Source organism: Pinus tabuliformis, chromosome 8 (genome assembly GCF_031772625.1).
Source record: "Pinus tabuliformis cultivar Carrire ecotype Pingquan chromosome 8, CPIR1, whole genome shotgun sequence".
NCBI classification, from domain to species: Eukaryota; Viridiplantae; Streptophyta; class Pinopsida; order Pinales; family Pinaceae; genus Pinus; species Pinus tabuliformis.
This window is the reverse complement of record NC_142294.1, coordinates 156,297,160-156,310,344: the sequence shown is the minus strand read 5'-3', so window position 1 is coordinate 156,310,344 and position 13,185 is coordinate 156,297,160. Positions and strand designations below refer to the sequence as shown.

Below are 13,185 nucleotides of genomic sequence, written 5' to 3'. Positions count from 1 at the left end.
ATACGACATTCTATGATCACAGAGCATGTGGTATGATGACAGCCCTCAATAACGGTATGTATATTTATAAAGTATCATCCGATATAGCCATTACAACAATTTGTTGTTCCATCACTCGGCTCTGTTTGTTGTTGTGCTATCTCTGTTACACTAACCGTTTGTAGAATTCAGGCAGTATGGGAGGAAGAACAGTGCACAGAGAACCACTAATACTGGCTGTTTCTGATGCAGCCAGAGAAATTTTAGCTCGAGTTGGGTGGATAGCATACTTTACGCGATTTCAGCCACCCAACGAGGAAATTGCCATAGAATTCCTATGAAATCTACAGAATGGACAGTCCATGGTAAGGGGCAGGCAAATCACAGTATCAGACGCTGTGATAGCAGAAGTATCCGGGTTGTCGACTGAAGGACCCGTATGGGCTAACAAACGTTTGAAATTGCATGATGCGATTGAAGCCTTTAAGGATGAAGGACAGGAGCTGATCATCAAAGGCAAAGGCGTTCGACCATCATCTCTTGGAGAACCATGGGGAGAACTAGCAAGAATCGTCCAGAACTACATCACATGCAACGGGCGCAAAGACGTGGTAAGGCCGCGTCAACTCAAACTCTTAGCAGTTCTAAAACAAAAGTGCTCTGTAAATTTACCTGCATTATTGAATTTTCTACTGCATGACACCGCTGAAAGGCTAAGACGGTCCCAACACATAGAAACTGTAGTAAGCCACCACTGTTTGATCAGACTGATAATTAGCTACAACCTCGCCCAGCAACAATCAAGCTGGGAGGAACTAATATTTGCTATTGAAGGAGGTTTAGCTCTGCCTGCACCTAACCCTGTTCCGAAAAGGAAGAGGACTACCCTTGCAAGGAACATACCCCAAAAGCGCAGACGATCCACAAGGCTGAGGTCAAAATTAGGAGTGGTCGAAAATCCTCAAGGCAGTGTCAGTGAACCTATAGAATTGTCTAGCCCACGAAGTGAACAACACTTGCAACCAGAAGGCCAGGATAACTCTGAATCAGACCACAAGGAAGAAACAGGGCATTCCGGAGATGAGCAAAGAAATGAATTAGGACTCCCCTCAACACCAAATACAAGTCCCCCAAGTGATTTATTGCACGATATCGAATTGGCCCAGATCCTGGCCAATATGAATGATTTCATACAGCCTGAAAGCTCGCTCAATTTTAATTTGGGAGCAAACCAATCTCTAGAGAACTCTGGCCACGATAGAATTCTATTAGAAAATGTAAGCCGCGAAGCAGAAACAGGTGCAGAGGCCATTCAAGAAGAGGTGAACCAACCTGGTGACACGCTTCCAAGAGAACCCAGCCAGGTAGGCCTAAACACAGAGAATATAGGCCAAACAGAAGGAGTAGAAATAAACCAGGAAAACGATTACCAATTTGGGGACACGGTTCTTTTAGAACAGAGCCAGGATGAGCAACTAGGCTCGTTAGAAGCAGAAACTATTAACAGAACAGTTGCTCCTCCGAAAAAGTACAGAGCCAAATTGAAAAAGCTTAGGAAGGAACAGCAGAGGCTTCGCAAAACGGTAAAAAGGCTCAGAAGAAAGATAAAAGAAATATCAGCGGGGAAGGTTCCAGACAAAACCCTGGAGACAGTAAACGCGGCAGTTCAGACTGAATTATATGAAAGCAAGGCTACAGGGACTCAAACTGAGCCCATACTCACTCAACCTGTTAAGGAACAGCATGCAATTCTTGCAGAAGTAGCTACCCAGACAGAGGCTGTACCCTCTTATAACATAGCTACTCAGACAGAGGTGGTACCCTCCTACAACATGGCTACCCAGACAGAGGTTTGGACCTCCCATAATAAAGAAACACAGACAGTAGGCATCCCTTCTCATAGCAGAAGTACTCAGACAACCATTCAAGCCAAAGATGTCATGACACGCAATGACCCCATTATATTGAATCTTCAAGAAGAATTAGCACAAGCTCGGCTCGCCTTAGAACGGCTTGAACAAGAAACTGTTTCCCAGCAAAAATACCAAGAATTGCAGAGGCAGCTTCGGGACATGAATACATCAGAGAGCGAGACCTTCAACAAAATACCGAAAAGCAAAAGAGAAAATTGAGAAAATTAAGCTCAAATTAGAGAGGGTCATGAGTCAAACAAACACTATCTGCTCATTATATACTGATGTCTTGGCATGCAGATCCCCTGCCAATAATTATGCCTTATTTTTGTTAGAATGATACTTGCTGCTAAAAATTAAAGCCGTGAAAGCTGGAAAACCAATCGAATTAAAAACAATTGAGGATTTTATAAATTGTTGCAAACAGCATGGGGTAAAAGTTCAAAGGTTGCTTTGTGAATTTTACCTACACAATTTTGTATTAGAGGAAGAAGTGGAAAAGAACCCCAACCCTTTTGTGGGAGATGTTCAATTCCAAGCCTTTATCTCGTTTGCAGTCAATCAACTGAAATGGTTCAAGGCTCATAACGCGTTCCAAAGACAAGAGCATGGACTGGATCTTTGGGTAAGAAGTGAACCCAAGCACCCTTTGCAAATGCTTGCCAATCACAAGAATCTGATGACAAGGGAAGGTGTGATTAAAATTTTAGGGCCTATCCAGAAAGAGATTGTACAGAAGGGAGTAGAATACTTCCTCTCCATTCAGGAAAGCTCCTTGGCTGTAGCCAAGCTCAGGTGGACAGTCTCTACTAGTAGTGTACAGGATAGAGAGCCATTTAACTATAGAAATTTTAAACTAGCTGCAGACCGTTTTGTCACATATAGCAATCTCATTTTGAGAGAAGGTCCTTATTGGTTAGGATGTCGGTTCCGTAGCCCCATCATTTGGTATCCTGCTGAAGGTTATCGAGCTATATACGAATTTCCTAAAGGACAGACAGGGCCCATTTTCGAGCTCTTGGCCCAGAATCATGGCTTTAGACCACTTTACGACATTCCTTCTCCAGCCTACTCCTTAACTGCTCTACATACGAATTACTTGCTTTTCATGAGGCCATGAAACAGGGTAAGCAAGGGAGTATGTTGAGTCACAAAATGGGTATGTGTTTACTATTAATCTCATTATCCTTTTTCTTTATTCTTATCTTTTCTATATCTTAATGCGTTAATCTATTGAGGAATTATGGTAAGAAATGAAGGAATTATTTGCAATTACGATTTAGCTAACTTTTACCCTTCTTTATGTAGGAAAACAACAAAAGGGACAATTGTTGTTCCCTAACGAAAGAACAAAAACCAACAAGCAAAAGAAGGAACGCGGCGGTTGCGGACAAGGCTAAAGGCAAATCAGAAGGATCAACGGGAGAAAGGAAAGGATGTCTGAAGTTAGAAATCAGTTGTGAATCGATCCTGGGGGATCGCATTTACCATTTATCTTTTACCCTTTCTGATTATAAAATGAGACAATTGTAAGAAGAGGGGGAGAATCTCTATTATTATTGAAATTGTAATTTTAATTACAGACTCTCACTGTTGAGAGAACACGGTTATATTGTAATGTTACTTACATTCGATGATTAATACATAATTGAAGTTGTTGTTCCCTCGCATCATCTGAAGTAGCTTAGCAGTGTTCGCTGGCTGCTAAGGGCCCGGCCTCTGGTGGATTTAACTGCTTTCTTGTGTTGTATTCTGATTCTTCTAAAGTTTGGTTGGTTTGATAATTTATTGTTTTCGTGAGTTTAATTTATTTGTTGTTCGTTACTTTCTTGGACTAAGATAGTGTACGCTTTGTTTATAAGTTACAGCGCTGTCAATTAATTCCAGTTATGCTTATTACAAAGAATATTATCTAGATAGTGAATTGCATTGATGTAATCATCTATAAAGAGTTTGATTATTGCTATTGGACTCTTAGATTGATATCGTTGCTGTTTGGATTGTTTACTAGAGATTGCGTTTGATTTGGATTAAATCAGTTAAGAAGAGATGAGTTATTGCTACTGTACTCTCAGCTGATGCCATTGCTAGTTGAATTGCTTGAGTGAGGATTGATTACAATTTCAGTAGAAGATCGAGTCTTGAAGTTTAGATGTTATATTTCCTTTGATGATTGCAATTGGAGTTTATTAGATGCATCCGTTTACTCTTGTATTTAAAGATCTATACTGCAATATAGGAAACATTACTCTCTGAATTAATAGCAGCCACATACTGTGTACACTCTTGAAATAAGAGGACTTGCCCGGGTTGATAATTAATGTGGGATAATTAGGAGTTTTAAAAGGCACCTTTTATCAGTGAACAGAGAGAGGAGGGCAAAGATGGAGAAGCATAAAAGGGCACAATTTGCAAGGGGAAGGGCGACGATTAAAAAGTGTTAGATGAGAGGGAGTAATTATTGGTTAACCAAAGGCATAATTGACCACACTAGCCCTATCATTGTAAGGGAAACATGTGAGGTCCTCAAAGTCAAGGTTGCACGGAAGACCACTTGGGAATAATAGAATGTGAGATTCCCCAAGCTATATAAAGTACCTACCATATGTTGTAATGAATCCAACAACATCATCTAAAGTCCTATGAATGCCCATGGTGCTCGAATCAATCTTCTAGAGGCAAAGGGCATCCTCAAATCTATTATGAAGCAATCCATGTAAAGCCCTAGTACAAGCATTGAAAACCCCCAACAAAATAACATTGCCAAGAGTAGATAAGATAAGATAATTTTATTAATCTGAAACAAATGACCAAAATAAAAGTCAATGTGACTGCTAAATACATCAATGTTGTTACAAAGAAGGAGTGCAAAGGTCACTCCTATAAAAGCTAGATAAAAGAAGATCTAACCTATAATATCTATCTAGAATCTATAATCAAAGAGCAAAGTACAAACTAGTAGTGCTCTACTAAGAACCAAAACCTTGGGAGGAAGAATGCCTCACATGGGAGTGCTCAATAGGGAACTTCAATGCACTTTGACACTGCCCCTTGAGGTTGAAGAGGAGGGATAGTTTCCCTACCTCAAACTAGAAATCTCAATCTCAGTATCAATATCTCTCCTAACACATATGGTCGTAAAAGGAAACTCCTAAGAGATGACCAAGAGACCTTGAAGAGTTGGTGTGTGGTGCATCTCATTATTTTGGGGCATCCTCCTGTCAAGATCTAGAGGTAGTCAACTATCCACAAGCATTGTGTAAATTGTCCTATGATTTGAGACCACATCTCTATAAGGATCTCACTAGCAAAACATGGAATCCCCCCTAAGGTCACACAAATCTAGTGGCTAAAATGGTGTTGTTGATTGCGTACCTCTTGGTGCCCCTATCCACTTGAGGCACCAAAAAGAAAGATGCCATCACCCTGGTACTGTCAAATAGAGAATGGGTTGATCACAGGAAGTGAGAACAAAGTCTGAGGACCCCCCTCATGAATAAGGCCAAGCACTGCTGTTAATTTTAGGTATGTTCTATGCTTAGAGCAATTTATTTCAATTTTCACAGTTAGCTCAATATCTTTTCCAAATTGGCAATCACATCAGCATTAAAGTAAACTGCAGATAGAACATAAACATAAATCGCAGAAGACAAGCCAACAGAAGAGGACACAAGATGTGGCGCTAGCCAGGGACAAACCCCAATGTGGGGAAACCCTTGATCAATTCTTCTTATATGTTCTTCAATAGTTCAGCAGAGCGAGAGAGATGGTACATTTACAACAGAAGTCAACACTTTGACTTATCTAGATAAGAGCATAGATCATCTCTAAGAAGATGATACATGAGATTAGTTGAAGACATGCTACTTCAACTGATTCTCCAAGGTGACTCCTTCACCTATCGTCGTGCTGCATTTCGTCATCATGCTGCACCTCACCGCGCTGCACCATGCTACACCCATCATCACTATGTTGCATCTCATCACGCTTCATTAATCATGATTATACCCATCATTGTATTGCATTATGTGCCATTGCTGCACCATGTTGCCATACTGACCTATGTGTTGGCTGCACCTTGCTTGCTTGTTGTCCCTTGCTTGCTTGTTGTCCTTAGCATGCTTGTTGTTGCATGCTAGCTGTACCAATACATGCTTGTTGCACTAAATATCATGTTGTTGTCCCAATATTAGTTTGTTGTCCCTTGCATGATGCTCTCCTTCGGAGGCAGATGCTCTGGCTATTCTAACAGTTTCGACTTTTCTCGGCAATTCCGGCGATTCCCGGCAGTTCCGACAGTTACGGCTTCTGCCCTCTGTGTCAGCTTTCCCGGATGTTCCGTCAATTCTCGGCAGTTCCAGCTATTCCCGGCAGTTCCGGCAATTCCGGCAATTCCGGCTGTTCCGGTTGTTCCCAGCAGTTCCAGCTTCTACCCTCTAGATCAGGGCTTAGGATGTCTCCTCCTACTAAAACCCAAAGACAAGTAAAGAGGAAGAGATCCCAAGTGTGTTGAAATGACTTGAAGGCCACCTCTATTTATACTAAAACGTTGAGCACAAGTGGGGTTTATTTGGTTGTTGGTCGACCTTAACGAATTGTCCCATAACACAAATAAATTCATATCTCCATGAATACTTATTGGAATCGGATGATCTTTAGATCAATCCTACACCTCTCGATGAGAGGGATCCAAGAAAAATATCAGCTTCCATTAATAAGATGACCCACATGGAGTTTGGCCCTAGTTGCCAATTTTAACACTCCCTCTCAACTAGGGAGAACTCCATCCGCTGATCCATATGTCCGACTGTACTATCTCTATCATCAGTGCCCTGCACTGCTCTACTCTATTGAGCTCTGCTTTGCTCTGCTCTGTTGAACCATGAAGAAGAAGAATTGATCGAGAATGTCTCATACCATTCTCTACTGACCTGAAGTCAGTTTCATCTGAAGAGAGTGTGTCACATCACTCTTACTGGCCCGAAGTCAATTTTATTGATCCCAGATCAATATCACAAGAGAGTGTCTCAAACCACTCATACTGATCCCAGATTAATGGAGGTCATCCTAGAATAGGGAGTATGGTAGATACATCAATGCATCCATCGATAGTACTACTATGGTCCCTAACCCATTTCCCTGCTCATTGATCAGATGAGAGGTACTTCCCATGAGTCCCATACTGCATGGGTAGGATGCCTCGACAAGAGAACTAATCATCCTGTCCACAGTTGCCACGGGAGAACTAATCATCCTGTCCACAGTTGCCACGACAGAACTAATCATCCCGGCCCACAAGATAAATAATCATCCTGTTTCACAGTTGCCACGGGAGAACTAATCATCCCGACCCACAGGAGAACTAATCATCCTGTTCCACAGTTGCCACGAGAGAACTAATCATCCCAGCCCACAGGAGAACTAATCATCCTGTTCCACAGTTGCCACGGGAGAACTAATCATCCCGGCCCACAGGAGAACTAATCATCATGTTCCACAGTTGCCACGGGAGAACTAATCATCCCGACCCATAGGAGAACTAATCATCCTGTTCCACAGTTGCCACGAGAGAACTAATCATCCCGGCCCACAAGAGAACTAATCATCCTATTCCACAGTTGCCACGGGAGAACTAATCATCCCGGCCCACAGGAGAACTAATCATCCTGTTCCACAGTTGCCACGGGAGAACTAATCATCCCGACCCACAGGAGAACTAATCATCCTATTCCACAGTCGCCACGGGGTATCACAGGGGAAGGTTGAACCTGTCATCTTGTACATAGCGCACCACCAGGGGAGGGTGAGTCGCCCTGTGGTCGTATGTTGCTCCAGTAAGTACCCCAAGCCCCCCAGAGCTCCCAAAGCTCAATGCATGCAACATGCAGGACCCTTATAAGAAGGTCTCTCAACGACTCCAAGTCGTTCGGGAAAGTCACAGATTTGACCTTTCCCCGGGGCTTTGACAAAATGTCTGCGACCTGTACATCAGTCTCAATGCAATGGAGCCTCCTCGCTCATCGACTTACCATATCCTAGATAAGGCAGTATCTGATGTCTATCTGCTGGAGCAATCATCGAATACGGGATTCCTCAATAATCAAATCCCCCCTCTGGTTGTCACAGAGAATCATAGTGGTATTCATCATGTGTACAAACAACTCACTTAAGAGCTTCTGCAACCATGCAGCTTCACACGATATCATACTCGTAGTTATGTATTCGGTCTCGGTGGTGCTTATAGCAACCAACTTCTACTTCCTGCTCATCCATGATATCGAAGCAGAATCCAAAGAGAACCAGCACTGAGAAGTGCTCTAATGATCCTCCACACTGCCTGCCCAGTCAGCATTCGAATAATCATGCAGTTCCATATTTCTAGCAGTGTATCTCAATCCATGAGAGATTGTGCCCCGAAGATATCTCAGAAGATTCTTGGCACCAATCCAGTGAGGCTCAACCAAATATGAGCTCACCATGCTAACTGCAAAACATATGTCCGGACGAAAGTTCACCAAGAACATCAATGCAAATGAGTTTATGAAACTCAGAGGCATTTCCCAAATCCAGTCTGACATCACTACCATATAACTTCTGAAAGTTAAGATCCTCGAGGTAGTCACAGGCTTGCAGTTTATCATTCCACGTCCGAAATCCAACTCCCTCTTACTTCTGCAAATGAGAGGATCTGCACCTGTCAGAAATAGGTCGTCCTCATAAGGTGCCGGTATGAGAGGTCTATCATCCACAACCTTTGGGTAATGGTTTGGATCGGTTTCACTCCTAGTGAATCTCAACTTCATCAGACAGCTATCAATCCTCTCATACTACGCCTGGGGTGTTTTGCTTCAAGCCATAGAGGGCTTTCTTCCACCTGTATACATGAGATTCCCGATCATGAATCTCAAACTCCTCGGGTTGTTCCAAACCTGTGGACCTGCTACATGAGGGGAATGGTCCCCTTATAAGATTTTCCTTCAGTACATCTCAGACATGTGCCTTCATGCTCTTCTTGAATTCAGGCATCCCTGTTACCCATGAGAAAAAGCATCTTTGAAAATTCTATTTTTTAACACGTACCTTTCCATCGATGAATGCCACCCTGAAACCTTTGACTTCCATTTCCGAGATGGACACCAGGTTCTTCTTGCGATCAAGTACATAAAAGAGATTTTGTAAATGAATCGAGTTATCCTCATTCAATTGAGGGGTAACATTCCCTACACCCTTTCCGGGATAGGTGGCATCGGCTCCAAGTATAATCCCACGATTGTTTTCATCTCTACCAAATTAGAGAGTGCACCCTTCTATCCGATGAAGTGCCTTGAAGCACTACAATCAATAAGCCAGATTCCCAAAGAATCTGAAGGAGAGGGCCAATACAAGATAACACTTCTTTATCTTATCAAAAACAACATTTGATTCTTCATACCTGGGGTTCCTTGCTTTCTTTGAAGAGTCAACCATTTCCTTGATGACCTGCATTACCTGTCATTCCTTTGCTCATTCAAGATGTCCCTAGAATGATTGTTATCTTCATCAAGAGATGTGTCTCTGCCATTCGGACACTCCTTTGCATAATGGCCGAACTTATTGCAACCAAGGCATCTGCCTTTCCTTCCACCCTTAGATCCGGACTTCCCAATGAAGTGATCTTTAGGTAGGCCATCAGAAACTTCCGTTGTTGCATTCTGATAATATTCTCTGCTTCGACTTCACCCTCAGTGAATTTGAAGAGGGATGAGGAATCCAATGATCCTTTTGTCCTTTCCCAACTGTCTTTGGTGATTGCTCTTTCACTCTTGCTTGGGCATTGTCTTCACCTCAACTCCGATGCCATGTTAATTTTAGGTATGTTCTATGCCTAGAGCAATTTATTTCAATTTTCATAGTTAGCTCAATATCTTTTCCAGATTAGCAATCACATCAGCATTAAAGTAAACTGCAGATAGAACATAAACATAAATCGCAGAAGACAAGCCAACAAAAGAGGACACAAGATGTGGCGCTAGCCAGGGACAAACCCCAATGTGGGGAAACCCTTGATCAATTCTTCTTATATGTTCTTCAATAGTTTAGCAGAGAGAGAGAGAGATAGTATGTTTACAACAGAAGTCAACACTTTGACTTATCTAGATAAGAGCATAGATCATCTCTAAGAAGATGATACATGAGATCAGTTGAAGACATGCTGCTTCAACTAATTCTCCAAGGTGACTCCTTCACCTATCGTCGTGCTGCATTTCGTCATCACGCTGCACCTCACCACGCTGCACCATGTTGCACCCATCATCACTATGCTGCATCTCATAAAGTTTCATTAATCATGATTGTACCCATCACTGTATTGCATTATGTGCCATTGCTGCACCATGTTGCCATACTGACCTATGTGTTGGCTGCACCTTGCTTGCTTGTTGTCCCTTGCTTGCTTGTTGTCCTTAGCATGCTTGTTGTTGCATGCTAGTTGTCCCTTGCATGCTAGCTGTACCAATACATGCTTGTTGCACTAAGTATCATGTTGTTGTCCCAATATTAGTTTGTTGTCCCTTGCATGTTGCTCTCCTTCGGAGACAGATGCTCTGGTCGTTCCGGCAGTTCCGGCTATTCCCGACAGTTCCAGCAATTACGGCAATTTCGGTTGTTCCCAGCAGTTCCGGCTATTCCCGACAGTTCCAGCAATTACGGCAATTTCGGTTGTTCCCAGCAGTTCCGGCTTCTACCCTCTGGATCAGGGCAGTGTTATCCCTTAGGGTCTCTCCTCCTACTAAAACCCAAAGACAAGTAGAGAGAAAGAAATCCCAAGCGTGTTGAAATGACTTGAAGGCCACCTCTATTTATACTAAAACGTTGAGCACAAATGGGGTTTATTTGGTTGTTGGTTGACCTTGACGAATTGTCCCATAACACAAATAAATTCATATCTCCATGAATACTTATCGGAATCAGATGATCTTTAGATCAATCCTACACCTCTCGATGAGAGGGATCCAAGAAAAATATCAGCTTCCATTAATAAGATGACCCACATGGAGTTTGGCCCTAGTTGCCAATTTTAACAACTCCTCGTCCAAATACCAAAAAAAGTGGAGAGGGAGTTATGGGACTCCTTAAAAAGGCAATAATATCGGCCATGAACCTTGTAGTAGATGGGACGATGAAAAATAAAGTGCTCCTCCATCATGGTCTCCTGAAGATGTCAAACTAAGCAAATTTTGTTCACTTGTATGACATGTTGATCGATGATCAACTTTGACCAAAAGACAATGTGAGACAACCTAGAACTAGCCTAGTGGGAAACTAAGCACATGCATTCAATAACTAAGCCTATAAGGCAATAAAACAATGAGGTTGTCCCTTAGCTCCATCATGTGCTCAGCACAAAAGACCATCTATGGATTCAACCTACCTAGAGGGAGGATCCAAATAACCTAAATATATTGTCCACTGAGATCACATAAATAAAGAGGGAATCAAATCGATCCAAAACTCCCACCCAAAAATCTACAATAAAAGACAAAATTGCAGCACCAAAAAATAGCACTAGGGCTGAACCAAAAGTGTTGATGTTAGCTTGAGCAAGTACTTTTCCATAGGCCTTATGTCTAAGCATATAGAAGTCGCCCACATTCTCCTTAGAACACTTGCTCAAGTGTGAGCAAGTTACTAATGTGACTTAGCCTAAGTCTAACTTAAGAAAAAACATGTATTATTATGTTGGCTTATTGAGCCAAAAAAAACTTAGGAAAAGTAAATAATTTACTTTAGTTATTATGTTTTAATCTTAGTCATTGATCTCAAGTGAGGTGAGATCTAATCTCGGTCGTTAATCACTTTGATATTAGGGTTAGGATTAGGGATTTAGCTCAATGTAAATTTATAAAAGCAAGGCTAAGGAGAGGAGAAAGACAAACTACAACAGCACAAGATTGAGAGGGGCATCTCAATGAGCAACGTGTTGGGTCCGAGGGAGTGCAAAGAGGCTAGAGATCCAAATCTGCAAAGAAGATCGAGCATCGATCTAGGGAAGATCTGCTGGATCAAATCCAGGTTTAGCTCTGTTTTGTATTTTCTCAGTGGAGCCATTATCCCAAGATGGGAGCCCAACTAGGTTTTGAATCATTGTTAATGATGAACTGATTTGATTGGGTAGAATCTGTTTGTGTCATTGTGATTGAAATCGGTATATTTGCTTTCGTTAAATTTTATTGTGTTAACGAACCTAGTTGTGTATTTAATCAGTAAATTTGTTAACTCTACTAGGAATTAAGTGTCGAGTGCTAGGTTCGCAGGAAATTTAACAAAAACTGCACTAGAGTTGAACTAAAAGTGTGCTAGAGAGAAAGATGCCTAAGCATGAGTGCATTGTACATGAGATGTACAATTGCAACTCATACAAAAAATATGCCAACCACAAGAGAATGCCAAAGATATAGTGTTTGTAGGATTAAAACACTTGCATTAGAGAGCCTTAGCCCAACGATTGATCAAGATGATTTGCAAATGAGGTTTGAGATGTGTACTTATAGTCTTATACACAATTCAAGTAGAATGTCCTCCTGAGAGGGATTATGGGCTCACATTGATAGAGTGCACTCCCCAAGAGGGTTATTGAGCTTACATATCAAAGTTGACCAGGTCGGCCTTAACCACACGCAATAATATAGTTAAAGAATAAAATATGGCCTTTAACCATAACAACCACAATTACAAGTGCACTCATGATGGTCATGGCCACGCCACCACAACCCACCCCCTTTGAGTTGAACAGGAGTCCATGGAGAAAAGTGATTACAAGACAAGATTTACTTTCCCCTTATGTTCAGCGACAGGCCACATCACCCCCCTAGAACTCCAAAGTCCATACCACCCACACTATCATGGTCCCACAACTTAGTGCAGGTAGAGTTCTGTTAAACTCAGACGATGCTTGCTGATGCATTGACATTACCTAAGAATAAATTTGGACAGTGCCAATATGGCTATAGGATGATCTCTGTTGAATGAGTTCGTAAAAGTTCTACTGATTGGAGGTGTTAAATAAAGAGTCTAAATGTTTAAGGCTTTCTTTGTCAGAGCTGCAACAATTATCACGGAAAACTGAATATTTAGTAAAGTAACGCATGTTCTGGGCCCTGGCATATGTAATTTAGCCATCACAATGGTTAAATCTGTTCGGGGACCATTACAACCTGTTGTAATGTGATATAAATGTATTATCTAAGAGTCCATGTTTTGTATTATAAAAGTAACTGTACAGTGGTCTTTCTGGTTAACAAAAACACAAGAAAGA

At 41.8% G+C, this 13,185-nt stretch overlaps 1 protein-coding gene across 1 annotated transcript in view; it reads right to left on the bottom strand.

Moving 5' to 3' along the window:
• CYP97B3 (cytochrome P450, family 97, subfamily B, polypeptide 3) overlaps positions 1–13,185 on the bottom strand; it is a 374,464-nt gene that overhangs the window by 360,016 nt on the left and 1,263 nt on the right. The gene's annotated exons all lie outside the window — the stretch shown is intronic.